This window comes from Peromyscus leucopus, chromosome 8a, assembly GCF_004664715.2.
Source record: "Peromyscus leucopus breed LL Stock chromosome 8a, UCI_PerLeu_2.1, whole genome shotgun sequence".
Lineage (NCBI taxonomy): Eukaryota > Metazoa > Chordata > Mammalia > Rodentia > Cricetidae > Peromyscus > Peromyscus leucopus.
In genome coordinates this window covers 36,215,909-36,222,650 of record NC_051085.1, presented here as the reverse complement: position 1 = coordinate 36,222,650, position 6,742 = coordinate 36,215,909, and positions in this window count along the sequence as shown.

Below are 6,742 nucleotides of genomic sequence, written 5' to 3'. Positions count from 1 at the left end.
GATTTCTATTTTTATGTTTATGAGGATTTTTCCTTTTCTCTGTTTTTAAATTTTTCTTTTATAAAGTTATTACTTCCTCATAAAACTATACATTTATCTTTTATAGAAGCAATAGTTGATAAAATTCTTTTTGTGTTCTATATTTAGACTACATCTGAGCAAACTATTTCACATCTAAGGAAATGGTTTGTAGACTTTCTCCAAACAAAAAAACTCAAGAATCTAGGCCTAGGCTGGAGGTGGAGAAACAAGACCCTTCACACCTAGTCTTATATGTGAATTTTTTTTCTAATTCAAATTCCTACATTATTTTCCCCCATTTAGTCAGCATTGTAGAGACTTTGAAGATTACGAAAATTACCTTAGTTCTGAACAGGTCAAATAGTAGCTCTTTCCAGAAGTGCTCTAAGAGCACAAAGAATGAGCCCCATGGACAGTCCAGATGTCTCCCAGAAACAAGGACTTGGGCACTACATACACGAATTATGTTGCAGAATGACTAACGTAGTTGCCTTCAGTAGCTCATACAACTACCCAATTTTGAGCCTGTTTGTACAATAATGGACAGACACTAACCAAAAACTTGGTCTTGTCAGACTTTTCTTAGGCTACCTGTTCTTTGTACTCTGCCACTCAGTGAATCGTGGTGGTTATGGCCAACTCCTACTTGAAAGTGAAGAGGTTCTACTTTTTTGGACATGTGTACCCAGACCTCTAAATCTGAAGACTGTCATGCAAACAGGAAGACAGACCTGTGAACATATCCAGTCAAGGAACAGCAGAAACACCAGGCACTGTGAAGAATTGTCGAGGCCATGCCCGGACTAGGACCAGCACCAAGTGTGCAGTAGGAATGTCAGGTAGATTCTGGGGTACGATCAACTAAAGAATATTTTTATAATAAGCACACATCACAAGACTGAACATGTGCATGGACAGACACTTATCTTCATCAATCTTACTGTGTAAAATTCTCTCAAGTGTTTTCTGGGTTAGGGTGGGTTGGTGGAAGGTAATGCAACTGAAGACTGACTTGTGCTTTTGAAGGGCAAATGTAAGTGAAGGCAGATGCTTCACAGAATAAGGTCTGTAGGCCAAAATATAGCAACATCTGCTCTCTGCCCCCAGTAGAACTTGTATAGTTTGGCTCATGAAGAAATAAATATTATAGGTCCCCACCGGCTAATTAAGAGCATGCACAATACAAGCACTGAACAAATACAGATCAAAGACAGAGCATCTGGCTTTTTGGCAGTGGGAGGGTACGCAGTCAAAGGCAGTGGGAAATGATTCAGAAAACTGCAGAGGAATCAATTGGTGTTGCTCTTTTCCAAGGAAGCAGCAGCTAACAAGGTCATGACATCATACAATAATTAATAAATAAATAATAAATAAATAAAACAAATGTGCATAAAACAGTCACTGCAGTTTCAATGATCTTGACTTTTATTGTGTGCCAGGTCATATATTAAATGCCATGGTCTCAGAAAGGCACTTACGTTTTTTTGTCATCTAGCTTCACCCCTATAAGAAGAAATTCTGTTCTATATTCTGTGGAGATGGGTATTCAAATTTCACATAGATGTAAAGATGTACATGCGCCTGTTTGTATGTGGCTCCTGTTATTCATGGTAAGGTCTCTGAGGCTCACCATGCACTTGTTACTTTGATGTTGTTGTTACTGTTGCGCTTTGTAGTGCTCCATGAGATAAATTCATCACAGTCTATTTTCTTCATCCTCCTGTTGATTGGCATTGCATTGTTTCCAGTTTGGAATTTTACAAACAGAAGAGGTTTTTATCACTATTTACTTCTTTCTCTTAGATATGAAAGAAGGGATTGATAGGGCCTGTTTAAATTTACTAGAAGTGGCCATATGATTCTCCAAACAGCCATGTAGTTTACTTCTATCTCAGTTACGTTTCTGTTCCTGTGATAAAACACACTGACAAAGGCAACCTCAGAAAGACAGGGTTTATTTTGAACCACAGTCCCAGAGGGATCCAGCACATCGTGACAGGGGAAGTATGGCTAACAAGAGCAGGAAGCTGGCTGATCGAATCACATCTGTAATCACAAAACAGGGCTGAGCTGTAACACCTGAAAGTCTTCCACCAGTCATCCCCATCCTCCAGTGAGACTCCCCCTTCCCCGAGGATCCACACACTTCCCAAGCAGTGTCACCAGCCAGGGACCAAGTGTTCAAACACATGAGTTTGGGGTGGAGGGTGGTAATTTCATACTGAAATCTCCACAACCCTCTGGCAGTATGGAAGAATTATGGTCTCCCCTGTCTTTGTCAACCTCTTAACACCCCCTTACTTTTCAACATTCAAATGGGTTGGAGGACAGGGAATCACAGTTCAATTTCCCTGTATATCATACTGGAATGAATCTTAATTTGGTGAAGTGGCTGTAATGGTTTCCTATTGATTAATAGGTTAGATTTGTTCTTTAAGCCTCTGCTCCTCACCTGTAAAATAGTCACTGGTAATAGAGCGTCTTGTAATTGCTATGGGAATACAAAAAGATACTGCATTCAAAATTATGATTTCCAACACCTATTGTACTGGCTGGTTTTATGTCAACTTGACACAAGCGAGAGTTATCAGAGAAGAAGGAGCCTCAATTGAGAAAATGTCTCCATGAGATCCAGCCGTAAGGCATTTTCTCATTTAGGGATCAATAGAAATGGCACAGCCCATTGTGGGTGTGCCATCTCTGGGGTAGTGGTCCTGGGTTCTATAGAAAGCAGGCTGGGCAAGCCAGTAAGCAGCACCCCTCTGTGGCCTCTGCATCATCTCCTGCCTCCAGGTTCCTGCCCTGTTTAAGTTTCTGTCCCGACTTCCTTTGATGATGAACGGCAATATGGACGTGTAAACCAAATAAACCCTTTCCTCTGCAACTTGCTTTTTGGTCATGGTGTTTCATTGCAACGACAGGAACCCTAGCTAAGACACCTAGCAAATGCAATTAAGAACTTGTACAATTTATTTCCTAAATTAGTATTATATGTACATATATATGTATATAAAATTATATATATATATATATATATATATATATATACACATACATATAAAAGACAACTGTAAGTAAACATGGTCCTGGGCTTTTGTAGTTCATAGACTGGCAGGAATTGGAGGCATATGTCACCTAGAAACAGACGTCCAGATAGATGGGAGGGAACACTGTCCAACAGAGATAGAGACAAAAGCCATTAGGTGTATGATGTTTCCAATTTGCTAAGTACATCTTATATGCCATTTTCATTTCAATGTAACCCGGAGGGTAAAGGTATTTGACTCTCCTTTCTTATGTCGACCTCATGAATTATGAAAGGCAAGCCAACTGTAAAGAAGCTGTGGCTAAGCTGAAAAGACCTTTGGGCCATCAGCGACAAAGTGGAGGGACTGTCACAGCGGCTGACACATAGCATGGCTTCACGCCACTGGACACACTCAGTTGTAGAAAGCAATACATTTTCAACAGGAGCCAAAGGAGTCAACAGGAGCCAAAGGTGAAGAAGCGACAGAGCTTTTAGCCGTCTGTGGAAGAACGTGAGAATTCAGGCTAACTGCAATTTACCGTGAATAATCTATGGAGGTGTCCACCTGCATGCAACTACATCTTTGAGGGCAAAACACACCTACTTATGAACTAGTACACACACTTCCTAGTCTGTTGGAGGTATAATTTGAGGTATCCTTAGCAAGCAATTAAACACATATATTTGAAATACGTAATTGAAAATTATTGTGAACTATCTGTAATTTTAAAGTTTAGAGGTGGGCACACCACTGTGAACTCATTGCCTCAAACAAGATCGGGAACATGTCCCTCCTCACCGAAGTTCCTTTCATTGTCCAGTGTTTTACATCCCCAAACTTGTACTGTGTTTTCCATCCCAAGGAATCACTGATTTATTCTCTGTTGTTTTGGATTAGATTAGCCTTTCTCTAATTTTCCATAAATGATGTCCTTCGCTACATATTTTGTGTTTTTTCCTCCGTGATGATAATGTGACTCCTCCATGACAGTGAATGACATCAATAGTTCATTCCTATTCATTGCTGCATAGTTTTCTATTTTAAGGAAGCAACCACAGACTATTTATTGAACCACAGTTAAACATTTGGGCTATTTCTAACTGCTAGATATTATACACAGGACTGCTGTCAGCATTTATGTATATCCCTTTGTATGAGTGAACGTGTTCTTTTCTTATATTTAAATAGCTGCAAGGGGGATGGCAAGACCCTGTGGTGTAAGTTTTGAAGAAGCAGGCCAACGTTCTCCAAATGGTCACACTGTTCACAGTCTCAACAGGTAATGTGAATCCCAGTCTCCCATCTCATTGAAAATGCTGGGTATAGACATTTTCATTTCAATCATTCTACTATGTATCTATAAGTATCCAATTATATTTATGATTGTGCTTCCCTAGTGATAAAAGAGAGCCTTTTCAGGTGCTTATTTCTAATCCCTGCACCTTTGTTGATGAGATGTCTATTCAATTATTTTGTCCATATTTTTAGAAGTTGTGTTTTCAATTGTTGTTAGTTGTTTTTGTTCTTTTAGGGGGCCCCGCCACCCAGCTCCCAAATAAATCACACACAGAACTTATTCTTAATTATGAACATTCTGCCTTAGCTTGGCTTGAGGTTGCCGACTTTATTTAACTTAGATTATCCTGTCTAGCTTTTGCTTTTATGCTTTTACCTTTCTCCATTTTTGTATACCTTTTATTATTTCTTACTCTGTGGCTTGCTGTGCAGCTGGGTGGTTGAGTGGCTGGGTGGCTGGGTGCCTGGCCTCTAAAGTTCTCTGCCTTCTTTGGTTCCTAGATCTTTTCTCCCAGATTTCTCTTCTATATTCTCTCTGCCTGCCAGCCCCACCCATCCTTTCTTCTGCCTTGCTATTGGCTATTCAGTTCTTTATTAGACCATCAGGTGTTTTAGACAGGCACAGTAACACAGCTTCACAGAGTTAAAAAAAATGCAACATAAACAAAAGAAGCACACCTTAAAATAATGTTCCTCAACAAATAAAATATTGGGCTTTCAAATATTCAATACATAATGGATAAAGTCTCTTCTCTTACATAACTTCTGAATTTTTCTTCAGTTTGTCATTTCAGTCTCTTAATAGTATCATTCTGTGTGTTCATATGTGTGTAAATGCACATATCTGTGCTCATGTGTGTGTGGGGGTAGGAAAGAGGTCAACAGAGCTCAACTGGGATGTCTCTTCTCCTCAGGTGCCATCATCCTTCCTTCCTTCCTTCCTTACTCCCTCCCTCTCTCCCTTCCTTCCTTCCTTCCTTCCTTCCTTCCTTCCTTCCTTCCTTCCTTCCTCCCTCCCTCCCTCCCTTCCTTCCTTCCTTATTTCTTAAGACAAAGTCTTTCTTGAGGACCTGGGGCTCATGCAATAGGCTAGCTTGTCTAGCGAGAAAGCCCCAGGAATATGCCTACTTCTGCCAGTGCCGGGATTATACACAGAGAGTGCCACTCTTGACTTTTCACATGGCTGCTAAGGACTGAACTCAGGTCCTTATGTTTGGATGCCAAGCACTGTACTGATAAAGCCACATCCCTAGGCCCTCTTAATTGCATCTTTTAACCACATAGTATTTTCTTTTCTTTTTCTAATACAATATTTGTATTGATTATTTGAAATTTCACATAATGCACCACAATCACGTTCACTTCCCAGTCATCCTAGGTCCACCCCCAACCCTTGTGACCTCCCCCTTCAAAAAAAGAAGACAAAAAAAATACTAAGTCCTTATTGTGATGCCCATATACTCACTGGAACATAGTCACACTCCCAGTGGGCAGCCCCTTAAAGAAAACTGAATCCTTCCCCACCCCCACTCCAACCAGAAGCCATCACCTGTGAAGGGCTATACTTCATCATCCCTATCACAATTTTGAAAAGTTCTCTTCAATGGATTCCTGTCTAGACCGTTTCTATCTCTCTCACCCTCAACTGTGAGTCTGCAGTCATTAATACCACTGCAAAAGAAGCTTCTTTGCCCTTTACAGTCAGCAGCAGCATAGATCATGGAGACTTCCACATGGTTTCTGGCTACAGCATGAACCATGGACATCAACATGGATTCAGGTAGCAACACAGACCATGGTCATTGCCATGGCTTTTGGTGGTAACATGGGCATGGACATCAACACTACCCTTGACCTCAGCATCAACCAGACACCATCATAACCCTCAGTGGTAGCACAAGCCATAGGCATCAACATGGACCCAGCTACTGCTATGGACATCAACACAGTCCCTGGCCACAGCAAGGTTGTGGACACCAAAATGGCCCTCTGTGACTACATGGACCCTGGATATTAACACGGCTTCTGGTGGCAACTCACACCACAGACATCCCCACAACCTTCAGTGGTAATATGGGCCCGAGACACCAACGTAGCCTCCAACAGAAGCATAGATCATGGACATACAGCCTCTGGCCTCAGCACAAACCACAGACACAACATGACCCTCAGCCATATTTTGGACTACAGACACCATTGTATTTCTTGGTGGCAGCATAGGCTGTGGACATCAGCACAATCTCTGGCAGCAGCATGGGCTGTAGATATCAACATGGCCTTCAGTGGCAACATAAATATATAAAATTGTCTATGTTGATGAAAGTCAATTACAGTATTTTGTGCATGTTTAGTGCTTTAGGATACAATCTGATGTAACTGTGGTAGTTTGAATGTAA